The sequence below is a fragment of the Bombina bombina genome, chromosome 3 (assembly GCF_027579735.1).
Source record: "Bombina bombina isolate aBomBom1 chromosome 3, aBomBom1.pri, whole genome shotgun sequence".
Taxonomy (NCBI): domain Eukaryota; kingdom Metazoa; phylum Chordata; class Amphibia; order Anura; family Bombinatoridae; genus Bombina; species Bombina bombina.
Window position 1 is genome coordinate 135,972,899 of NC_069501.1, and position 22,602 is coordinate 135,995,500.

At 37.8% G+C, this 22,602-nt stretch overlaps 1 protein-coding gene across 1 annotated transcript in view; it reads right to left on the reverse strand.

Moving 5' to 3' along the window:
- Positions 1-2,793: 2,793 nt before the first annotated feature.
- Positions 2,794-22,602, reverse strand: part of GABPA (GA binding protein transcription factor subunit alpha) — a 205,203-nt gene continuing 185,394 nt past the window's right edge. The window contains exon 11 of the transcript XR_008401326.1: positions 2,794-2,859. The gene's annotated coding sequence lies outside the window, so the exon portion shown is untranslated. The remainder of the gene's footprint in view (positions 2,860-22,602) is intronic.

Here is a 22,602-nt window from a genome sequence, read left to right on the forward strand (position 1 = left end):
GTTTTGTCTATGATTCGATCTGGTATAATTGTTATTGGCAGAATAACTAGTTCTTGACCTGTTTGTATCATTGTCATATAATTGTTTATCATGTCTTTCTCTGAAGGTTGTTCTTCTATTTCTCCAATTTTCTGGCTGATAATGATTGGAATAGTTGTTCCCTGAATTATGATAGTCATTGTTATTGGTAGTGTATTTCTCTCTGTATTGTCTTTGTTCATTATTATACTGGTCATATTGGTTTGCTTTTCTTAATCTCCAGTCAGGAGTTTCCCAATTTGTATTATAAGTTCTATGAGTATTATTAGTGTGTTTCTTATCATTATTATGATTTATCACATTGGATGAATTTGATTGTTTCGAATTTCTTGAATTATATAAAGTTTTGTCTCTGTTTTTCTTTGAAAAAAGTTTCCATTTATCATCTTTTAATGGCTGTGATTCATTATCAGAAGAAGAAATTAAAGGGGTGGAAATATCTGCAGTGATATCTTTATCTTTATGCATTTTATAATCAAATGTATCTCTGTTCATTTTTTTATTTTTAATTTCAAGTACATCTTTTTTGATGTCCTTTAAATGTGTAATAATTTCATTTTGTAATGTTTTAAAGTTCTCATCTTCACTGAAAGGTGATAATTCATTTTTTAGATAATTCAATTTTTCTTCAAATTCCCTGAATGAAATATCGCGTAATTTGATTATAATCTTCATTAAATTAAGAGAAGCTTCTTTTAAAGTATTATACCATTCTACTTGTAAGGGTTCCTGCAAATCAAATGTGCAGTCTTTGATTAATCTTAACCCCCTAGGCACCATATTTAAATTGAGATATCTCTGCATGTAACTGACTTCAAGTTTTTGTTTTAATTCTTTAGTCATCATTTTTTCTAAATCATCACACATATCTTTCATGTCTATGCTGACTGGCAATGTATTGTGTATTTCAATATTCTCAATTATTTCAATGTCTGTCAGCATGGACATTCTAGTTTTAAAGATATCCATAGGAAATAATAAAATTACAATATAAAAGGATTTGCTGCTAAAAGTAATAAAATGTAACACCACTATATGAGACCAGAAACTAAAACTACATAAAAGGAAAAAAGAGGTCTGGAACTAGCACAAATATGGCTACCCTGAAAAAAGAGGTAAGTTCCACTATACCTCCAAACAATGACTAATGGAAAACAAAGTACAGGGAGCGCTAGTTAAAGCTGCTAACAAAATAGAGGGATAAGAAAGTCAGAGCATACAATAAATTACAAATGCTGAATGAAATATTCAATTGAAAATATTTATTATACACCACTGCCTAAAAAAACTGACAATTATCTAACCTAAAAATTATATGGATAAAACGAACCATAGAAATAAAAACAGTACAATAAAAAACCACCGGTGGTATAAAAAATGTGATTTGAGAGATAAAAAACAATTCCGTTGTGCAGATTGCAAATGGGAAAGTAGTCCAAGGATAAGAAAAAATGGTTCAATTCTATTGGAGGAGAGAGTCTATGTCAGTCTGTAGCTGGATAAATCTGACAATTAAGTGAAAGCTTGGCAGTAGCTCGGTGAATGATCTGCGACCAGGTTAATAAACTTTGTGCAATCGTTTAAAGACAAAAGAGACTCACCCAGAATACGAAGCCTTTTATATAATGCTTCTCCGTGTGCAGAAAATAAGTATATATAATTTTGAAACACGTTAGCCCCTTTGGAAACAACAGATTACCTCTCAGGTGAATGGTATTGCTCCTTCGTGTACTGTAATGGGTTGGTTGTTCAGCGTGTGCGGGGTCACGTGATGGCTGAGACCAATCAGGAACACGGATTACCGGGTGGTCTGTGTGTCAGCGTTCCAACGATGTCTGCAGATTCAAAGTGTCAGAATAAGCCAAGCTGGATATCAGATGGTTGGTAACAGTGTTACATTTCAAAACGGATTGCTACAATAAAGTTTTTTATTGTACTGTTTTTATTTCTATTGTTCGTTTTATCCATATCATTTTTAGCTTAGGTTATTGTCAGTTTTTTTAGGCAATATTTTCAATTGAATACAGGGAGTGCAGAATTATTAGGCCAGTTGTATTTTTGAGGATTAATTTTATTATTGAACAACAACCATGTTCTCAATTAACCCAAAAAACTCATTAATATCAAAGCTGAATAGTTTTGATAGTAGTTTTTAGTTTGTTTTTAGTGTGTGCAGGTGACTATTACTGTGCATAATTATTAGGCAACTTAACAAAAAACAAATATATACCCATTTCAATTATTTATTTTTACCAGTGAAACCAATATAACATCTCAACATTCACAAATATACATTTCTGACATTCAAAAACAAAACAAAAACAAATCAGTGACCAATATAGCCACCTTTCTTTGCAAGGACACTCAAAAGCCTGCCATCCATGGATTCTGTCAGTGTTTTGATCTGTTCACCATCAACATTGCGTGCAGCAGCAACCACAGCCTCCCAGACACTGTTCAGAGAGGTGTACTGTTTTCCCTCCTTGTAAATCTCACATTTGATGATGGACCACAGGTTCTCAATGGGGTTCAGATCAGGTGAACAAGGAGGCCATGTCATTAGATTTTCTTCTTTTATACCCTTTCTTGCCAGCCACGCTGTGGAGTACTTGGACGCGTGTGATGGAGCATTGTCCTGCATGAAAATCATGTTTTTCTTGAAGGATGCAGACTTCTTCCTGTACCACTGCTTGAAGAAGGTGTCTTCCAGAAACTGGCAGTAGGACTGGGAGTTGAGCTTGACTCCATCCTCAACCTGAAAAGGTCCCACAACTATTCCAATCATTATCAGCCAGAAAATTGGAGAAATAGAAGAACAGCCTATAGAGAAAGACATGATAAACAATTATATGACAATGATACAAACAGGTCAAGAACTAGTTATTCTGCCAATAACAATTATACCAGATCTAATCATAGACAAAACCATCCCAATCATAACTATTGGAATACTCCTCACAAAAGATTTGAAAGAGAAGACACATGGCAGATACAAACACATAATAGATTTAATCCATTATCAAATGAACAATATTATGATAATAAAGATGAATTTATACAAAACCAACTCCCAATTCAAAGGGGATTTTCTAATCATCAGAGTTCTTCCAGGTCTTTTTAAGAGGAGGACCCCAAAATAAAAGAAAGACTAAAACTTAAAAAAAGAGCAAGAGAGGATGCAGAGAAAACAGACCAACTTGAACAGCATAAAAGAATGAAATAAAAGATTATAAATATATCTTTAACCTAAGTTCAGTGACGTTGAAAGAGGAAGAATGCAAGGTATTACAAAAAGGCCTATCCTTTGCACCCTCAACCAAATTAAATAAATTCAACACTTTAATTAACATAAATCAATTTATCAGAAGTGCAACACAAAAAAGATATTTTCTTAAGAATCCTATAACAAGAGGTCTTGAACAAAACCATCCAAATAGAAATAAATTTCAACAAACAAATTTGAAACTTAAGTCTAACTTTTATCCCACTGCAGATAAAGGAAAAAAAGTATTTGAAAAAACATAATTTATGTAAGAACTTACCTGATAAATTCATTTCTTTCATATTAGCAAGAGTCCATGAGCTAGTGACGTATGGGATATACATTCCTACCAGGAGGGGCAAAGTTTCCCAAACCTCAAAATGCCTACAAATACACCCCTCACCACACCCACAAATCAGTTTAATGAATAGCCAAGAAGTGGGGTGATAAGAAAAAGTGCGAAAGCATCAAAAATAAGGAATTGGAATAGTTGTGCTTTATACAAAAAAATCATAATCACCACAAAAAAAGGGTGGGTCTCATGGACTCTTGCTAATATGAAAGAAATGAATTTATCAGGTAAGTTCTTACATAAATTATGTTTTCTTTCATGTAATTAGCAAGAGTCCATGAGCTAGTGACATATGGGATAATAAATACCCAAGATGTGGAACTTCCACGCAAGAGTCACTAGAGAGGGATAAAATAAAGACAGCCAATTCCGCTGAAAAATAATCCACACCCCAAAACAAAGATCTGGAAACCTAAAAAGGTTACCCTTGTCTGAGGAATCAATGAACTCTTTGGTAAATTGATCCTCCAACCATATCAGTGTCAATATCTGAGACTGAATCCTCTGAACCAGAAAAATCCTCATCAGAGACAGAATCAGAATGATGATGTTCATTTAAAAATTCATCTGAGAAATGAGAAGTTTTAAAAGACCTTTTACGCTTACTGGAAGGAGGAATAACAGACATAGCCTTCCTAATAGATTTAGAAACAAAATCTCTTATATTAACAGGAACATCCTGAGTAATAGATGTTGATGGAACAGCAACAGGTAATGGAATATTACTAATGGAAATTTTATCTGCATTAGCAAGTTTATCATGACATTCATCACAAACTACAGCCGGAGGAACAGTTACCACAAGTTTATAACAAATGCACTTAACTTTGGTAGGACCAGCATCAGGCAGCGTTTTTCCAGAAGTAGCTTCTGATCCAGGGTCAATCTGAGACATCTTGCAATATGTAAGAGAAAAAACAACATATAAAGCAAAATCTATCAAATTCCTTAAATGACAGTTTCAGGAATGGGAAAAAATGCCAATGAACAAGCCTCTAGTAACCAGAAGCAAAAGAAAAATGAGACTTAAATAATGTGAAAAAAAGGTGGAGACAATAATGACGCCCACATTTTTTAGCGCCAAAAAAGACGCCCACATTATTGGCGCCTAAACGCTTTTGGCGCCAAGAATGATGCCACATCCGGTGACGCCGACATTTTTGCGCAAAACGTCAAAAAAATGATGCAATCACAAACAACTTCCGGCGACAAGTATGACGCCGGAAATGACAAAGAAATTTTTTGCGCCAAAAAAGTCTGCGCCAAGCATGACACAATAAAATAAAGCATTTTCAGCCCCCGCGAGCCTAACAGCCCACTTGGAAAAAAGTCAATTTGAAAGGTAAGAAAAAATTGAAAATTCATATGCATTATCCCAAATAATGAAACTGACTGTCTGAAATAAGGAATATTGATCATCCTGAATCAAGGCAAATAAATGTTTAAACACATATATTTAGAACTTTTATAAAAAAGTGCCCAACCATAGCTTAGAGTGTCACAAAAAACATAATTTATGTAAGAACTTACCTGATAAATTCATTTCTTTCATATTAGCAAGAGTCCATGAGCTAGTGACGTATGGGATATACATTCCTACCAGGAGGGGCAAAGTTTCCCAAACCTCAAAATGCCTATAAATACACCCCTCACCACACCCACAATTCAGTTTAACGAATAGCCAAGAAGTGGGGTGATAAAAAAGTGCGAAAGCATATAAAATAAGGAATTGGAATAATTGTGCTTTATACAAAATCATAACCACCACAAAAAAAGGGCGGGCCTCATGGACTCTTGCTAATATGAAAGAAATGAATTTATCAGGTAAGTTCTTACATAAATTATGTTTTCTTTCATGTAATTAGCAAGAGTCCATGAGCTAGTGACGTATGGGATAATGACTACCCAAGATGTGGATCTTTCCACACAAGAGTCGCTAGAGAGGGAGGGATAAAATAAAGACAGCCAATTCCTGCTGAAAATAATCCACACCCAAAATAAAGTTTAACGAAAAACATAAGCAGAAGATTCAAACTGAAACCGCTGCCTGAAGTACTTTTCTACCAAAAACTGCTTCAGAAGAAGAAAATACATCAAAATGGTAGAATTTAGTAAAAGTATGCAAAGAGGACCAAGTTGCTGCTTTGCAAATCTGGTCAACCGAAGCTTCATTCCTAAACGCCCAGGAAGTAGAAACTGACCTAGTAGAATGAGCTGTAATTCTCTGAGGCGGAGTTTTACCCGACTCAACATAGGCAAGATGAATTAAAGATTTCAACCAAGATGCCAAAGAAATGGCAGAAGCTTTCTGGCCTTTTCTAGAACCGGAAAAGATAACAAATAGACTAGAAGTCTTACGGAAAGATTTCGTAGCTTCAACATAATATTTCAAAGCTCTAACAACATCCAAAGAATGCAACGATTTCTCCTTAGAATTCTTAGGATTAGGACATAATGAAGGAACCACAATTTCTCTACTAATGTTGTTGGAATTCACAACTTTAGGTAAAAATTCAAAAGAAGTTCGCAACACCGCCTTATCCTGATGAAAAATCAGAAAAGGAGACTCACAAGAAAGAGCAGATAATTCAGAAACTCTTCTGGCAGAAGAGATGGCCAAAAGGAACAAAACTTTCCAAGAAAGTAATTTAATGTCCAATGAATGCATAGGTTCAAACGGAGGAGCTTGAAGAGCTCCCAGAACCAAATTCAAACTCCAAGGAGGAGAAATTGACTTAATGACAGGTTTTATACGAACCAAAGCTTGTACAAAACAATGAATATCAGGAAGAATAGCAATCTTTCTGTGAAAAAGAACAGAAAGAGCAGAGATTTGTCCTTTCAAAGAACTTGCGGACAAACCCTTATCTAAACCATCCTGAAGGAACTGTAAAATTCTCGGTATTCTAAAAGAATGCCAGGAAAAATGATGAGAAAGACACCAAGAAATATTAGTCTTCAAGACTCTATAATATATCTCTCGAGATACAGATTTACGAGCCTGTAACATAGTATTAATCACAGAGTCAGAGAAACCTCTTTGACCAAGAATCAAGCGTTCAATCTCCATACCTTTAAATTTAAGGATTTCAGATCCTGATGGAAAAAAGGAACTTGCGACAGAAGGTCTGGTCTTAACGGAAGAGTCCACGGTTGGCAAGAGGCCATCCGGACAAGATCCGCATACCAAAACCTGTGAGGCCATGCCGGAGCTACCAGCAGAACAAACGAGCATTCCTTCAGAATCTTGGAGATTACTCTTGGAAGAAGAACTAGAGGCGGAAAGATATAGGCAGGATGATACTTCCAAGGAAGTGATAATGCATCCACTGCTTCCGCCTGAGGATCCCGGGATCTGGACAGATACCTGGGAAGTTTCTTGTTTAGATGGGACGCCATCAGATCTATTTCTGGAAGTTCCCACATTTGAACAATCTGAAGAAATACCTCTGGGTGAAGAGACCATTCGCCCGGATGCAACGTTTGGCGACTGAGATAATCCGCTTCCCAATTGTCTACACCTGGGATATGAACCGCAGAGATTAGACAGGAGCTGGATTCCGCCCAAACCAAAATTCGAGATACTTCTTTCATAGCCAGAGGACTGTGAGTCCCTCCTTGATGATTGATGTATGCCACAGTTGTGACATTGTCTGTCTGAAAACAAATGAACGATTCTCTCTTCAGAAGAGGCCAAAACTGAAGAGCTCTGAAAATTGCACGGAGTTCCAAAATAGTGATCGGTAATCTCACCTCCTGAGATTCCCAAACTCCTTGTGCCGTCAGAGATCCCCACACAGCTCCCCAACCTGTGAGACTTGCATCTGTTGAAATTACAGTCCAGGTCGGAAGCACAAAAGAAGCCCCCTGAATTAAACGATGGTGATCTGTCCACCATGTTAGAGAGTGTCGAACAATCGGTTTTAAAGATATTAATTGAGATATCTTCGTGTAATCCTTGCACCATTGCTTCAGCATACAGAGCTGAAGAGGTCGCATGTGAAAACGAGCAAAGGGGATCGCGTCCGATGCAGCAGTCATAAGACCTAGAATTTCCATGCATAAGGCTACCGAAGGGAATGATTGTGACTGAAGGTTTCGACAAGCTGTAATCAACTTTAGACGTCTCTTGTCTGTTAAAGACAGAGTCATGGACACTGAATCCATCTGGAAACCCAGAAAGGTTACCCTTGTCTGAGGAATCAAAGAACTTTTTGGTAAATTGATCCTCCAACCATGATCTTGAAGAAACAACACAAGTCGATTCGTATGAGATTCTGCTAAATGTAAAGACTGAGCAAGTACCAAGATATCGTCCAAATAAGGAAATACCACAATACCCTGTTCTCTGATTACAGACAGCAGGGCACCGAGAACCTTTGTAAAAATTCTTGGAGCTGTAGCTAGGCCAAACGGCAGAGCCACAAACTGGTAATGCTTGTCCAGAAACGAGAATCTCAGGAACTGATAATGATCTGGATGAAACGGAATATGCAGATATGCATCCTGTAAATCTATTGTGGACATATAATTCCCTTGCTGAACAAAAGGTAAGATAGTCCTTACAGTTACCATCTTGAACGTTGGTATCCTTACATAACGATTCAATATTTTTAGATCCAGAACTGGTCTGAAAGAATTCTCCTTCTTTGGTACAATGAAGAGATTTGAATAAAACCCCATCCCCTGTTCCGGAACTGGAACTGGCATAATTACTCCAGTCAACTCTAGATCTGAAACACATTTCAGAAATGCTTGAGCTTTTACTGGATTTACTGGGACACGGGAAAGAAAAAATCTCTTTGCAGGAGGTCTCAACTTGAAACCAATTCTGTACCCTTCTGAAACAATGCTCTGAATCCAAAGATTGTGAACAGAATTGATCCAAATTTCCTTGAAAAAACGTAACCTGCCCCCTACCAGCTGAGCTGGAATGAGGGCCGCACCTTCATGTGGACTTAGAAGCAGGCTTTGCCTTTCTAGCTGGCTTGGATTTATTCCAGACTGGAGATGGTCTCCAAACTGAAACTGCTCCTGAGGATGAAGGATCAGGCTTTTGTTCTTTGTTGAAACGAAAGGAACGAAAACGATTATTAGCCCTGTTTTTACCTTTAGATTTTTTATCCTGTGGTAAAAAAGTTCCTTTCCCACCAGTAACAGTTGAAATAATGGAATCCAACTGAGAACCAAATAATTTGTTACCCTGGAAAGAAATGGAAAGTAAAGTTGATTTAGAAGCCATATCAGCATTCCAAGTTTTAAGCCATAAAGCTCTTCTAGCTAAAATAGCTAGAGACATAAACCTGACATCAACTCTGATAATATCAAAAATGGCATCACAGATAAAATTATTAGCATGCTGAAGAAGAATAATAATATCATGAGAATCACGATGTGTTACTTGTTGCGCTAAAGTTTCCAACCAAAAAGTTGAAGCTGCAGCAACATCAGCCAAAGATATAGCAGGTCTAAGAAGATTACCTGAACACAGATAAGCTTTTCTTAGAAAGGACTCAATTTTCCTATCTAGAGGATCCTTAAACGAAGTACCATCTGACGTAGGAATAGTAGTACGTTTAGCAAGGGTAGAAATAGCCCCATCAACTTTAGGGATCTTGTCCCAAAATTCTAATCTGTCAGACGGCACAGGATATAATTGCTTAAAACGTTTAGAAGGAGTAAATGAATTACCCAAATTATCCCATTCTTTGGAAATTACTGCAGAAATAGCATTAGGAACAGGAAAAACTTCTGGAATAACCACAGGAGCTTTAAATACCTTATCTAAACGTTTATAATTAGTATCAAGAGGACCAGAATCCTCTATTTCTAAAGCAATTAGTACTTCTTTAAGTAAAGAACGAATAAATTCCATTTTAAATAAATATGAAGATTTATCAGCATCAACCTCTGAGACAGAATCCTCTGAACCAGAGGAATCATCAGAATTAGAATGATGATGTTCATTTAAAAATTCATCTGTAGAGAGAGAAGTTTTAAAATATTTTTTACGTTTACTAGAAGGAGAAATAACAGACATAGCCTTCTTTATGGATTCAGAAACAAAATCTCTTATATTATCAGGAACATTCTGCACCTAGATGTTGAAGGAACTGCAACAGGCAATGGTACTTTACTAAAGGAAATATTATCTGCTTTAACAAGTTTGTCATGACAATCAATACAAACAACAGCTGGAGGAATAGCTACCAAAAGTTTACAGCAGATACACTTAGCTTTGGTAGATTCAGCACTTGACAGCGATTTTCCTGTAGTATCTTCTGACTCAGATGCAACGTGAGACATCTTGCAATATGTAAGAGAAAAAACAACATATATATAAAGCAAAATTGATCAAATTCCTTAAATGACAGTTTCAGGAATGGGAAAAAAATGCCAAAGAACAAGCTTCTAGCAACCAGAAGCAATAAAAAATGAGACTTAAATAATGTGGAGACAAAAGTGACGCCCATATTTTTTCGCGCCAAATAAGACGCCCACATTATTTGGCGCCTAAATGCTTTTTGGCGCCAAAAATGATGCCACATCCGGAACGCCGACATTTTTGGCGCAAAATAACGTCAAAAAAATGACGCAACTTCCGGCGACACGTATGACGCCGGAAACGGAAATAGAATTTTTGCGCCAAAAAAGTCCGCGCCAAGAATGACGCAATAAAATGAAGCATTTTCAGCCCCCGCGAGCCTAACAGCCCACAGGGAAAAAGTCAAATTTTAAGGTAAGAAAAATGTTAAATTAAAATGCATTATCCCAAATATGAAACTGACTGTCTGAAAATAAGGAAAGTTGAACATTCTGAGTCAAGGCAAATAAATGTTTGAATACATATATTTAGAACTTTATAAACAAAGTGCCCAACCATAGCTAGGAGTGTCACAGAAAATAAGACTTACTTACCCCAGGACACTCATCTACATATAGCAGATAGCCAAACCAGTACTGAAACGAGAATCAGCAGAGGTAATGGTATATATAAGAGTATATCGTCGATCTGAAAAGGGAGGTAAGAGATGAATCTCTACGACCGATAACAGAGAACCTATGAAATAGACCCCTTAGAAGGAGATCACTGCATTCAAATAGGCAATACTCTCCTCACATCCCTCTGACATTCACTGCACGCTGAGAGGAAAACCGGGCTCCAACTTGCTGAGGAGCGCATATCAACGTAGAATCTAGCACAAACTTACTTCACCACCTCCATCGGAGGCAAAGTTTGTAAAACTGAAATGTGGGTGTGGTGAGGGGTGTATTTATAGGCATTTTGAGGTTTGGGAAACTTTGCCCCTCCTGGTAGGAATGTATATCCCATACGTCACTAGCTCATGGACTCTTGCTAATTACATGAAAGAAATAAGACTTACTTACCCCAGGACACTCATCTACATTTAGTAGAAAGCCAAACCAGTACTGAAACGAGAATCAGTAGAGGTAATGGTATATAAGAGTATATCGTCGATCTGAAAAGGGAGGTAAGAGATGAATCTCTACGACCGATAACAGAGAACCTATGAAAAAGATCCCGTAGAAGGAGATCATTGACTTCAAATAGGCAATACTCTCCTCACATCCCTCTGACATTCACTGCACACTGAGAGGAAAACCGGGCTCCAGCCTGCTGCGAAGCGCATATCAACGTAGAATCTAGCACAAACTTACTTCACCACCTCTTCACCACCTCTGATTTGTGGGTGTGGTGAGGGGTGTATTTGTAGGCATTTTGAGGTTTGGGAAACTTTGCCCCTCCTGGTAGGAATGTATATCCCATACGTCACTAGCTCATGGACTCTTGCTAATTACATGAAAGAAAATGGTAAAAGAAGATGTTGAAAAAATAAACACAGATAAACAATTTAAATTGAATCTAACCAAGAAAGAAAGGGAAACTTTGAATATGTTAAAATCCAATAAGAACATAATAATAAAACAAGCGGACAAGGGAGGTGGCATTGTCATCCTTGACAAAGAAGCCTATAAAAAGGAAGCCCTGAGATTATTAGAAGATCCCCTTACATATAAAAAAATAATTTCTAACCCCATTAATAAACAAAAAAGGGATTTAGAACTTCTTTTGAAAAAAGCACATAATACAGGTATAATTAATAATAAGGAATATTAATTTTTGTTGGTTATTAATCATCCCATTACCCCCACCTTTTATTATTTACCAAAAATTCATAAGTGTCTACATAATCCACCGGGGAGGCCTATCATCTCAGGGACTAACTCATTAACTGCCAATCTTTCTGAATACATAGACTTTTTTCTTCAGCAATATGTCAAAAAACTACCTTCCTATTTGAAAGATTCAACTGATTTTCTAAATACTTTGCAAACAGTGGAATGGAGAGAGAGTTATACACTCATCCCTTGTGATGTGTGTTCTCTTTACACTAGTATAAAACACCACTTAGGATTAAAGGCTATAGATTACCATTTAGTCAAAGAAGGAGAGCTCTGTTTTGAACAAATAGATTTTATTAATACTTGTATAAAATTCATTTTGGAAAATAATTCTTTTATTTTCAATGATCAATTCTTTCTACAAATACAAGGCACTGCGATGGGCACCAAGTTCACCCCAAGTTATGCCAACTTATTTATGGGACACCTGGAAGATAAGGTTATTTACAATGGCACTTGGGAGGCAAACTTGGTGCTCTATCGTAGATTTATAGACGATATTTTTATCATATGGGAAGGGGATTTGGATTATTTGAATTACTTTTAGAAGATTTAAGCACAAGCACTTTTGGCTTGAATTTCACTTATGAACACAGTAAACAATCATTAAGTTATCTGGACATTAAAATTTAAATAAGTAATGGTGAGATTCACACAAAAACACACCTCAAAGAAGTTGAATCTAATAATTATGTACACAGTCAAAGCTGCCACTACAGAAAATGGAGAATATTCCCCCCAACCAATTTTCTAGAATAAGAAAGAATTGTACTACATTGGCTAATTATGATGAACAATCATCATATTTAGAAAGGAAGTTCCTTGAGAAAGGCTACAATAAAAGTAAAATAGAAGCAGCAAAAACCACTGCTCGTGAAAAAAATAGAGGTGATCTTTTAAAGAGAAGTGATAGGAATAATATAAACCCAAATAGTAAGAACACAGATTCGGGCCCTCTGTGGATCCCATTTATAACTGACTACAATATTCATCACAATCATATTAGATCTATTTTAAACAAACATTGGTATATATTGCAGAGAGACCCAATTATTGGCGAATTACTGCCTGATAAACCAGCAGTGGTGTTTAAAAAGGCGAAAAATCTAAAAAACATATTAGCCCCCAGTGCTTTTAGAGAGTCAAAGAAGACATTCATTGAAGGAGATCTTGAATCACGTAAATTAAAAGGGTTTTACCCCTGTATAAATTGTAAAGCCTGCAAATTCAGCAATAAAACTAAGTGGGTGAAGGCTTTTAACACCAATAAAGATTTTGAAATAAGGGATTGTATCAGATGTACTGACATAAATGTGGTATATCTGATACAATGTCCATGTGACAAACAGTATTTGGGGGAGACCTCACGCCCCCTCAAAGACAGAATCCGCGAACATCTTCTAAATATTGAACATGGCTTTACAGGACATTTGCTATCCAGACATTTTAAAGAGTGTCATGACCAAAATACAAAGGGTCTAAAATACTGGGGCATTAGAAAACTCACTAAAAATTGGAGAGGAGGTGGCCTCAACAAAAAGCTCTTACGTGCAGAAGCTGAATTGATATTTCAATTCAAAACCTTAGAACCATTTGGTTTAAATGCAGAGCTAGATCTTAATTCTGTTATGCACTAAAAAACTTCATTTTAGACCTTTAACTTCCAAATCTAGGTTGTATATCTTTTTACTAAATATATTGGAGTTTTTTTAAAAAAAACTTACTCAGACAATACTAGAAACAATAAATATTTAAAAATAATTAGTATAAGGAGTTATATTTCCTTATATTATTGGGTTAGATTTAACATTAAGACAAAATCCCCTACAAAACTATAATATTTATTGAACATAAAAATGATGTTGTCGGGATGAATATCCATATAAAATTACTTTTTAGTCTATGTTCATTTAGGTATCATCCACTGTTTTACACTTATTTTAGATTATATATTTAGTCACATTATCCCTAATATTTATGGGTCCCGTTCACATCTATGGTATTAATATTCTTTATAATATTTTTCATTTAGGATATTAATTTTTAGGAACACATTAATTAATTCACTACACACATATATATTTATTATAGACTTTTTTATCATGGTGGTGGTGGCAACCCTACTCTTGTGCCCATTTAAAGGGACAATAAACAGCTTGCGATTTTAACATAAAATGTTAGTAATGTGTATGTAGCAAAACAACTTTACAATATACTTTCATTATTTATTTTGTAATTTAACACTAGAAGTTGTAGATATTTTTAAATCTTATAGCTGGAAATGTTCCCTTTTAAAGGCTAACTCAGTTATATATCTTTCCCTTTTTGGCTTTAGCTAATAACAGCTGCAATACAATTCACTTTATACTAACTTAAAGGGGCAGTATACATCAATTTTGATATAACTGCATGTAATAGACACTGCTATAAAGAAGAATATGCACAGATACAGATATAAAAAAAACAAGATTTATGCTTACCTGATAAATCTATTTCTTTCCGGATATGGAGAGTCCACAACGTCATCAATTACTAGTGGGGAATATCACTTCTGGCTAGCAGGAGGAGGCAAAGAGCACCACAGCAAAGCTGTTAAGTGTCACTCCCCTACCCACAATCCCCAGTCATTCGACCAAAGGAAATAGGAAACAAGGAATAACACAAAAGTGTAGCGGTGCCTGAGGTTTAGTAAAAAAAATAAACGTCTTAAATTAAGGGCAGGGTCGTGGACTCTCCATATCCGGAAAGAAATAGATTTATCAGATAAGCATAAATCTTGTTTTCTTTCCTAAGACATGGAGGGTCCACAACGTCATCAATTACTAGTGGGAACCAATACCCAAGCTAAAGGACACAGATGACTAGTGAGGGATAAAAAGACAGGCAGACCTAAACAGAAGGCACCACCGCTTGAAGAACCTTTCTCCCAAAAGTAGCCTCAGCCGAGGCAAAAGTATCAAATGTGTAACATTTTGAAAAAGTATGCAGAGAGAACCTAGTTGCAGCCTTGCAAATCTGTTCCACAGAAGCTTCATTTTTGAAAGCCCAAAAAGACTAAACAGCCCTAGTGGAATGAGATGTTATTCTCCCAGGAGGCTGCTATCCAGCAGTCTCATAAGCAAAACGGATCATACTTCTCAACCAGAAAGAAAGAGAAGTAGCAGTAGCTTTCTGACCTTTATGCTTTCCAGACTTGCGAGCCTGAATTATGGTCTCAATGACCAACTCAGAAAAACCACGCTTAGACAGAACTAAGCATTCAATCTCTAAGCAGTCAGATTCAGAGAAACGAGATTTAGATGAAACAATGAGATGACATCTTCACTAGTGATGTCCCGAACTGTTCGCCCGCGAACGGTTCCCAGCGAACATAGCTTGTTCGCGTTCGCGTCTGCGGGCGAATACATGGCGATGTTCGATCCGCCCCTATGTGTCATCATTGAGGAAACTTTGACCCTGTATGTCACAGCCGTCTGACACATTAGAGCCAATCAACATCAGACACTCCCTCACAGACCCTCCCAGCTACTCGAAATCCGCCATTTTAGACTCATAACGACCTTGCTTTCTTAATGAGAGGACGTGTTGTGTTATTGCTCCTGACATTAATAGGAAAAACATAGCTAGGCTAGTGTATTTAGTGTCCACTACAGTCCAGAAGGACTCCACTCATCTCTGCTGCAAGGACAGCACCCCAAAAAGCCCTTTTTAGGGCTATATTTCGTGCCGTTTTTTTTTTTTTTTTTCGTATTTTTTTTATTAGCATTTGCCTGGCTTTCAGCCTGTGTGTTTAAGGCTCACAGCATATGCTGTGAATACTGCCACCACTGATATCTCCCTAACAACATTAGTTTAAATTTAACTAACCAAAAATTTTAATTATTTTGCTAGTGTAATTTTTTTTTATTTTCTATCAGGCCTGTGTCACACAGCATACACTCTGGTTCATTGCTCTGTGCCAGCCACCAGTGTTAATATCCGTTTATAACATTATTTTAAATTTAAAAAAAAAAAAAAAAAAAAAATATTTTGCTAGTGTAATCTAATTACAATCTAATTACATTTTCTATCAGGCCTGTGTCTGTCAGGCTCAACAGCATTAATATACCTCATTTTTTTTCAGTCTTTTGGTTAATTGGTCTGTGCCAGGCAGCCACCACTCATATCTTCTTCACCTTAATTTAACTATATAAAAAAAAAAGTTTAAATTTTTTTGATAGTGTAATCTAATATAATTTCCTATCATGCCTGTGTGTTTTGCTGACATACAGAGCCTACTGTGTTTACTTGCTGCCCTCCCTAGTCTATGAGCCACGACTAATATGTGTTTACCCTTTTTTTAATTTCCCCCCCATAAAAATAATTTAAATCATTTTTCTAGTGTAATCTAATAGTATTTTCTATCAGGCGTGTGTGTTTATCTGACTTACAGATCCTACTGTTTTTAATAGCTGCCCTTCCAAGGCTATCAGCCACGACTCATATGTATGTGCTTAACCTTTTTCTTTAAATTGCCAAAAAAAAGTATTTAAATCATTATGCTAGTGTAATCTATTTTTATTTTCTATCAGGCCTGTGTCTAACTGTCTATCTGACTTACACAGCATACTGTTGTTAATTGCTGCCCTACGTAGCAGCCAGCCAGTGCGACCACTCATATGTGCATTGCACTTCTTAACATTATTTTAAAATTAAAATCTAAAATTTTAAAATATTTTGCTAGAGTAATCTAATTTTCTATCAGGCCTGTGTTTTTGTCACTTACACAGCATACTGTGTTAAATTGCTGCCCTACCTACCATCCACGACTCATATCTGCCAGCCTGTGTGCCAGGCCCAACTAGCCAATTAGTGGCACCAATAATAATTCTTGTAACAGTATCAAAAAAATTAAAATTCATAATTGTTTGGAGTGCAAATATTCAGTCTACTAGTGCCACTGAATTGCAGTTTCCTCCTGCCTGCCAGCCTGTGTGCCAGTCACAAACTAGCTAATTAGTTATTAGTTATTAATCATAACTGATGTTTTAAAGCACGTTATTGCAAACAATTTGGGAATGTTAGTTGATTTAGGCCCTTTATGGGTTAAAAGCAGACTCTGCATAAACTATGTAATTTTCCATGGGAGTTTTGCCATGGATCCCCCTCCAGCATGCCACAGTCCAGGTGTTAGTACCCTTGAAACAACTTTTCCATCACTATTGTGGCCAGAAAGAGTCCTTGTAGGTTTTAAAGTTCGCCTGCCTATTGAAGTCAATGGCGGTTAGCGCGGTTCGCGAACAATACCGGAAGTTCGAGTCCGCCGTTCGCGAACCGAAATTTTTAGGTTTGCGACATCACTAATCTTCACTAGGTCTGCATACCAGACCTGCAAGGCCACGCAGGAGCTATAAGAATTACTGATGCTCTCTCCTGTTTCATATGAGCAATGACTCGTGGAAGAAGAGCAAATGGAGGAAACATATGTCAAACTGAAATCCCAAGTAACTGCCAGAGCATCTATCAGGGTGGCATGCGGATCTCTTGACTTTGAACCGTACCTTGAAAGCTTGGCGTTCTGCCGAGACGCCATCAGATCCAACTCCAGCATCCCCTATTTGAGGGTTAACCTGGAGAACACTTCCGGATGGAGTGCCCACTCCCAGGGATTAAATGTCTGTCTGCTCAGGATGTCCGCTTCCCAGTTGTCCATGAGCCACCTCCTTCATGGCTAAGGAACTCTGAGTTCCTCCCTGGTGGTTGATGTAAGCCACTGAGGTGATATTGTCCGACTGGAACCTGATAAACTGAGCTAAGGACAACTGAGGCCAAGCCATCAGAGCATTGTAAATCGCTCTCAACTCCAAGATGAGTATGGGGAGAGTCGACTCCTCCTGAGTCCATAGTCCCTGTGACTTTAACGAGTCCCAGACTGCTCTCCAGCCCAGCAGACTGGCGTCCATGGTTACAATCACCCAGGAAGGTCTCCAGAAGCATGTACCCTGATATAGATGCTCCTGAGAAAGCCACCACGGAAGAGAGTACCTTGTCAACTAATCTAGATCTATCCTCTGAGATAGATCCAAATGGTCCCCGTTCCATTGTCTGAGCATGCATTACTGCAGAGCTCTCAAATGGAATCGAGCAAAGGGAATGATGTCCATGTAAGCGACCATCAGACCAATTAACTCCATACATTGAGCCACTGATGGCCGAACAGTAGACTGCAGAGAAAGGCAAGAATCTTGGATTTTCTGACTTCCATGAGAAAAATCTTCATCGATATGGAATCTATAATGATCCATAAGAAAACCACCCTTGTAGCTGGAACAAGGGAACTCTTCCCCAGATTCACTTTCCATCCATGGGAATGTAGAACAGACAACAAGATCTCTGTATAAGAGTTTGCTTGTTGAAAAGATGGTGCCTGAACCAATATGTCATCCAGGAAGGGCGCCACTGCAATTCCCTGAGCCCTGATCACTGCCAAGAGAGCCCTCAGAACCTTTGAGACAATTCTGGGAGCTGTGGCAAGGCCAAACGGAAGAGCCACAAACAAAGTGTTTGTCTAGAAAGGCAGTATCTCAGGAACTTGTGATGATCCCTGTGGATGGGAACATGAAGATACATATCCTTCAGGTCTATGGTCATGATGAACTGACCCTCTTGTACCAAGGGAAGAATGGACCAAATGGTTTCCATTTTGAAGGAAGGTACCCTAAGAAACTTGTTTAGAGTCTTTAGGTCTAGAATAGGATGAAAAGTCCCCTCTTCTTTGGGAACCACAAACAGATTTGAATAGAACCCCCAGCCCTGTTCTCTTACAGGAACTGGAACTATCACCCCCAGGGAAGAAAGGTCCAGATCACAACTTAAGAATGCCTCTATTTTTATCTGGTTTGCAGATAATCTTGAGATGAGAAACCTAACCTTGGGAGGAAACGTTTTGGAAGAGGGAGAGTAAGACTTTCCTTTGAAGTTACGAAAGGAACGAAAATTACCTTGACGTCCTTTAGGCTTATTCTTCTTGTCTTGTGGTAGAAAATACCCTTTTCCACCAGTAATATCAGAGATTATTTCTGCCAGACCAGGTCCAAACAGGGTCTTACTGTTGTAAGGAAGCGCTAGAAGCTTAGACGTAACATCCGCTGACCATGATTTCAGCCATAACGCCCTGCGGGCTAGCACAGCAAAGCCAGATATCTTGGCTCCAAGTTTGATAACTTGCATGGTAGCGTCTGAAATAAAGGAGTTAGCTAGTTTGAGAGCCTTAATCCTGTCTTGGATCTCCTCCAGAGGAGTCTCTACTTGAAGAGAATCAGACAAGGCATCATACCAATAGGATGCCGCACTAGACACAGTGGCAATACAAACTGCAGGATGCCATTGAAGACCTTGATGAACATACATTTTCTTCAAATAAGCCTCCAGCTTTTTGTCCATTGGATCCTTAAAGGAGCAGCTATCCTCTATAGGAATAGTAGTTCTCTTAGCCAGAGTATAAATGGCCCCTTGCACTTTAGGCACCATCCACCATGAATCTTTAATGGAGTCAGCAACAGGAAGCATCTTTTTAAAAACATGATGCGGGGTAAAAGGTACCCCTGGCTTCTCCCATTCCTGTGCAATAATCTCCATTGCACGTTCTGGAACAGGGAACACTTCCACAGAAGAAGGAACATCAAAGTATTTATTAAGTTTACTTGATTTCTTAGGGTTGACAACGACAGGCGGGTCAGAGTCGTCCAAAGTAGCCAAAACCTCCTTTAACAATACACAAAGGTGTTCAAGCTTAAAGGGCCATAATACCCAAATGTTTAAACACTTGAAAGTAATGCAGTATAGCTGTAAAAAGCGGACTAGAAAATATCACCTGAACATCTCTATGTAAAAAAGAAAGATATTTTACCTCAAAAGTTTCTCAGTAGCCACATCCCATTGTAAAGGACTTCTTTTTTTTTTAAATATATTTATTTATATACCAGCAGGTAGATACGTATTACAAATCAAATGCCAGGTTGCAGTTCATACATCAAAAAGGTTTTTAACAAACACAAGAAAAAAAGATAAGAGAACATGACAATCCAAATTTTCTATCCTAAATCTACCTTGTTGGTTTCTTTTTATACCTTTTTTTAATAAACAAAAAACACAACACAAGGAAAAAAGAGAAAAAAAAAGAGAAAAAAAAAGAGAAAAAAAAAGAGAAAAAATATTAAATCAAATTATTCTAAAACAGATGGATATATCTGCTAGTTCGGAAATTTTTATAACTAGATTTTTCAGAAAATGGAAAAACATAATCCTAGACTTCCCAGAAGAAAGCCAGAGACAACTAATTGCACCATTCAAGGGCACCTTGTACCTTGAAACTGCATTTGCAAACAATGAGTTCCCAGGATAGGAGATAAAAACAAGAGGAGGAGGGGAAGGGCTTTTTTTTTTGTAAAGGACTTCTAAGCAACAAATCAGTATGTCTGTCCTGGGACAGCGGAAGGAGCGAGCTTACGTGCACACTCATCTTATTTGCCTATTCAGTTATTCTAAAACAGATGGATATATCTGCTAGTTCGGAAATTTTTATAACTAGATTTTTCAGAAAATGGAAAAACTAATCCTAGACTTCCCAGAAGAAAGCCAGAGACAACTAATTGCACCATTCAAGGGCACCTTGTACCTTGAAACTGCAATTGCAAACAATGAGTTCCCAGGATAGGAGATAAAAACAAGAGGAGGAGGGGAAGGGCTTTTTTTTTTTGTAAAGGACTTCTAAGCAACAAATCAGTATGTCTGTCCTGGGACAGCGGAAGGAGCTAGCTTACGTGCACACTCATCTTATTTGCCTATTCAGTGTAAGGAAGTTTACAATGAAATCTCATGAGAGTTAAGTCAAATCTCATGAGATCACAGTAAAAGAGTTCATGACCTCAGCACTGCTGATGCTGATTGGCTGCTGTTCATTTCTTCATTTTTTTTTTTACCTGCAGCTGGGAGCAGCCGAGTATAACTTTTTACACAGAACTTACTCTGCTGAGCTGAGGAGATTGTGAGGTAAAAAAAATCTTCCTTTTTTACATAGAGATGCTCAGGTGATATTTCCTGTCAGCTTTTACAGTTATACTGCATCAGTTTCAAGTGATTTAGCATATGAGTATTATGTCCCTTTAAATCTGAAGGATACTACTTCAGCATCAGATGAAAGAATTAAACTGTCCGAATCTGAGATTTCACCCTCAGAGGCTCCTGACGTATCCTCCTCATCAGACTTATGAGGGAGGGCAACCGGAGTATTGGTAGATGGGAAAGAACCCTTACTATCTGAGACTCTAATTTTCCTCTTGCGTGTTCCCTTTAACATAAGAAAAGCAGATAATCCTGCAGATACAGCTGAAGATACCTGTGCAGCAATTTCTGCAGGCAAATAAAGTCCTCCAGGAGATTGAGAGGAACCGCAGGGCATTGCATGTGGCGCGATTGAGGCTAGGGACGATTGAGTAGAAAGCTGTGGCATTGCCTGAACAGCATCATCCTGGGAGAAATTTTGCTCAGAGGGCAATAATCTATTTTTATTCTCCAGAGTTGTATTTAAGCATGCAGAACAGAATTGCATGGGCAAAACAATTTGCGCCTCAAGGCACAGCAAGCATTTAGAAAAAGACACAGAGTCTTGCTCCATATCCATGATATAGACTCTTCCTTTTATTTAAGACAATCTAATGCTGTCTCTTAAAAAAAAAAAAAAAAAAAAAGGAAATTTTACCCCAAGCGTTTAAAAGACGCCAAATACGTTAAACAAATAAAATTAACAGGAACCTCTACACCGCAGCTTCTACTGAGGTGTCTTACCGGACTTCCGAATGCCAAAGCTTGGATTCCCCAAGTATAGCAGCCGAGACAGATCTCCTACCAACCAAGAGAAAACTAGCAATGTTGGAAAGACGCGGCTTTGCTAACACCTAAAAGCGGAAGAGCGGGTCACATGACCATCCGACCAACACAATTGCGCAGCTAAAATTGCAAGCGCGCCAGGAAAAAAACGCCACAATACTTGTTCGTAGTTTCCTAGTATACGGCATCTGACTGTTATGAAAGCATAGGGCGGTAAAATCACTAAATGCTAAAATGAAACAAACTGTTGCACCCACAGCACATCTCTGCAATAGACTATCACAACACATACCCTCAATAAAGAGCCATTGAATAAAGGTTAACACTTTACGTTAACCCCTTAGTCTCCACACATGAACCAGTGCCTGCCCCCTGCCAGTAGATATCCCAACCCAAGGATATAAAATGTCCCCAGAATTTGCAGTCTCTTTAAGTGCAATGTCTCCAAACCTAGAAGACAAGAAAGCACTTACCTGCACTCTAGCTGTCAGACAGGACAACAGCTTACAAGATGTGAGAGGACACATACTCCTCACAGAGATCTGTAATAAGATAAAGAACATAGTAAACTTACTCTGGCTTTCTATACCATGGGCAGCAAATCTGTTAGGAAAATGCAGCAAGGCCCACCTTACAAGTTCTTAACTGCTTTAAAGCCACCACTACCCTACTGAAGGGATTAACGAGGACTACAGCTATACCCAAAATCTTGATTGTAGCGAAAGAAATCCAATTTTCTTCAGACACCAAAATTTCACCTCCTCCATTTACAGAGGCAAAGAGAATGACTGGGGATTGTGGGTAGGGGAGTGACACTTAACAGCTTTGCTGTAGTGCTCTTTGCCTCTTCCTGCTGGCCAGGAGTGATATTCCCCAC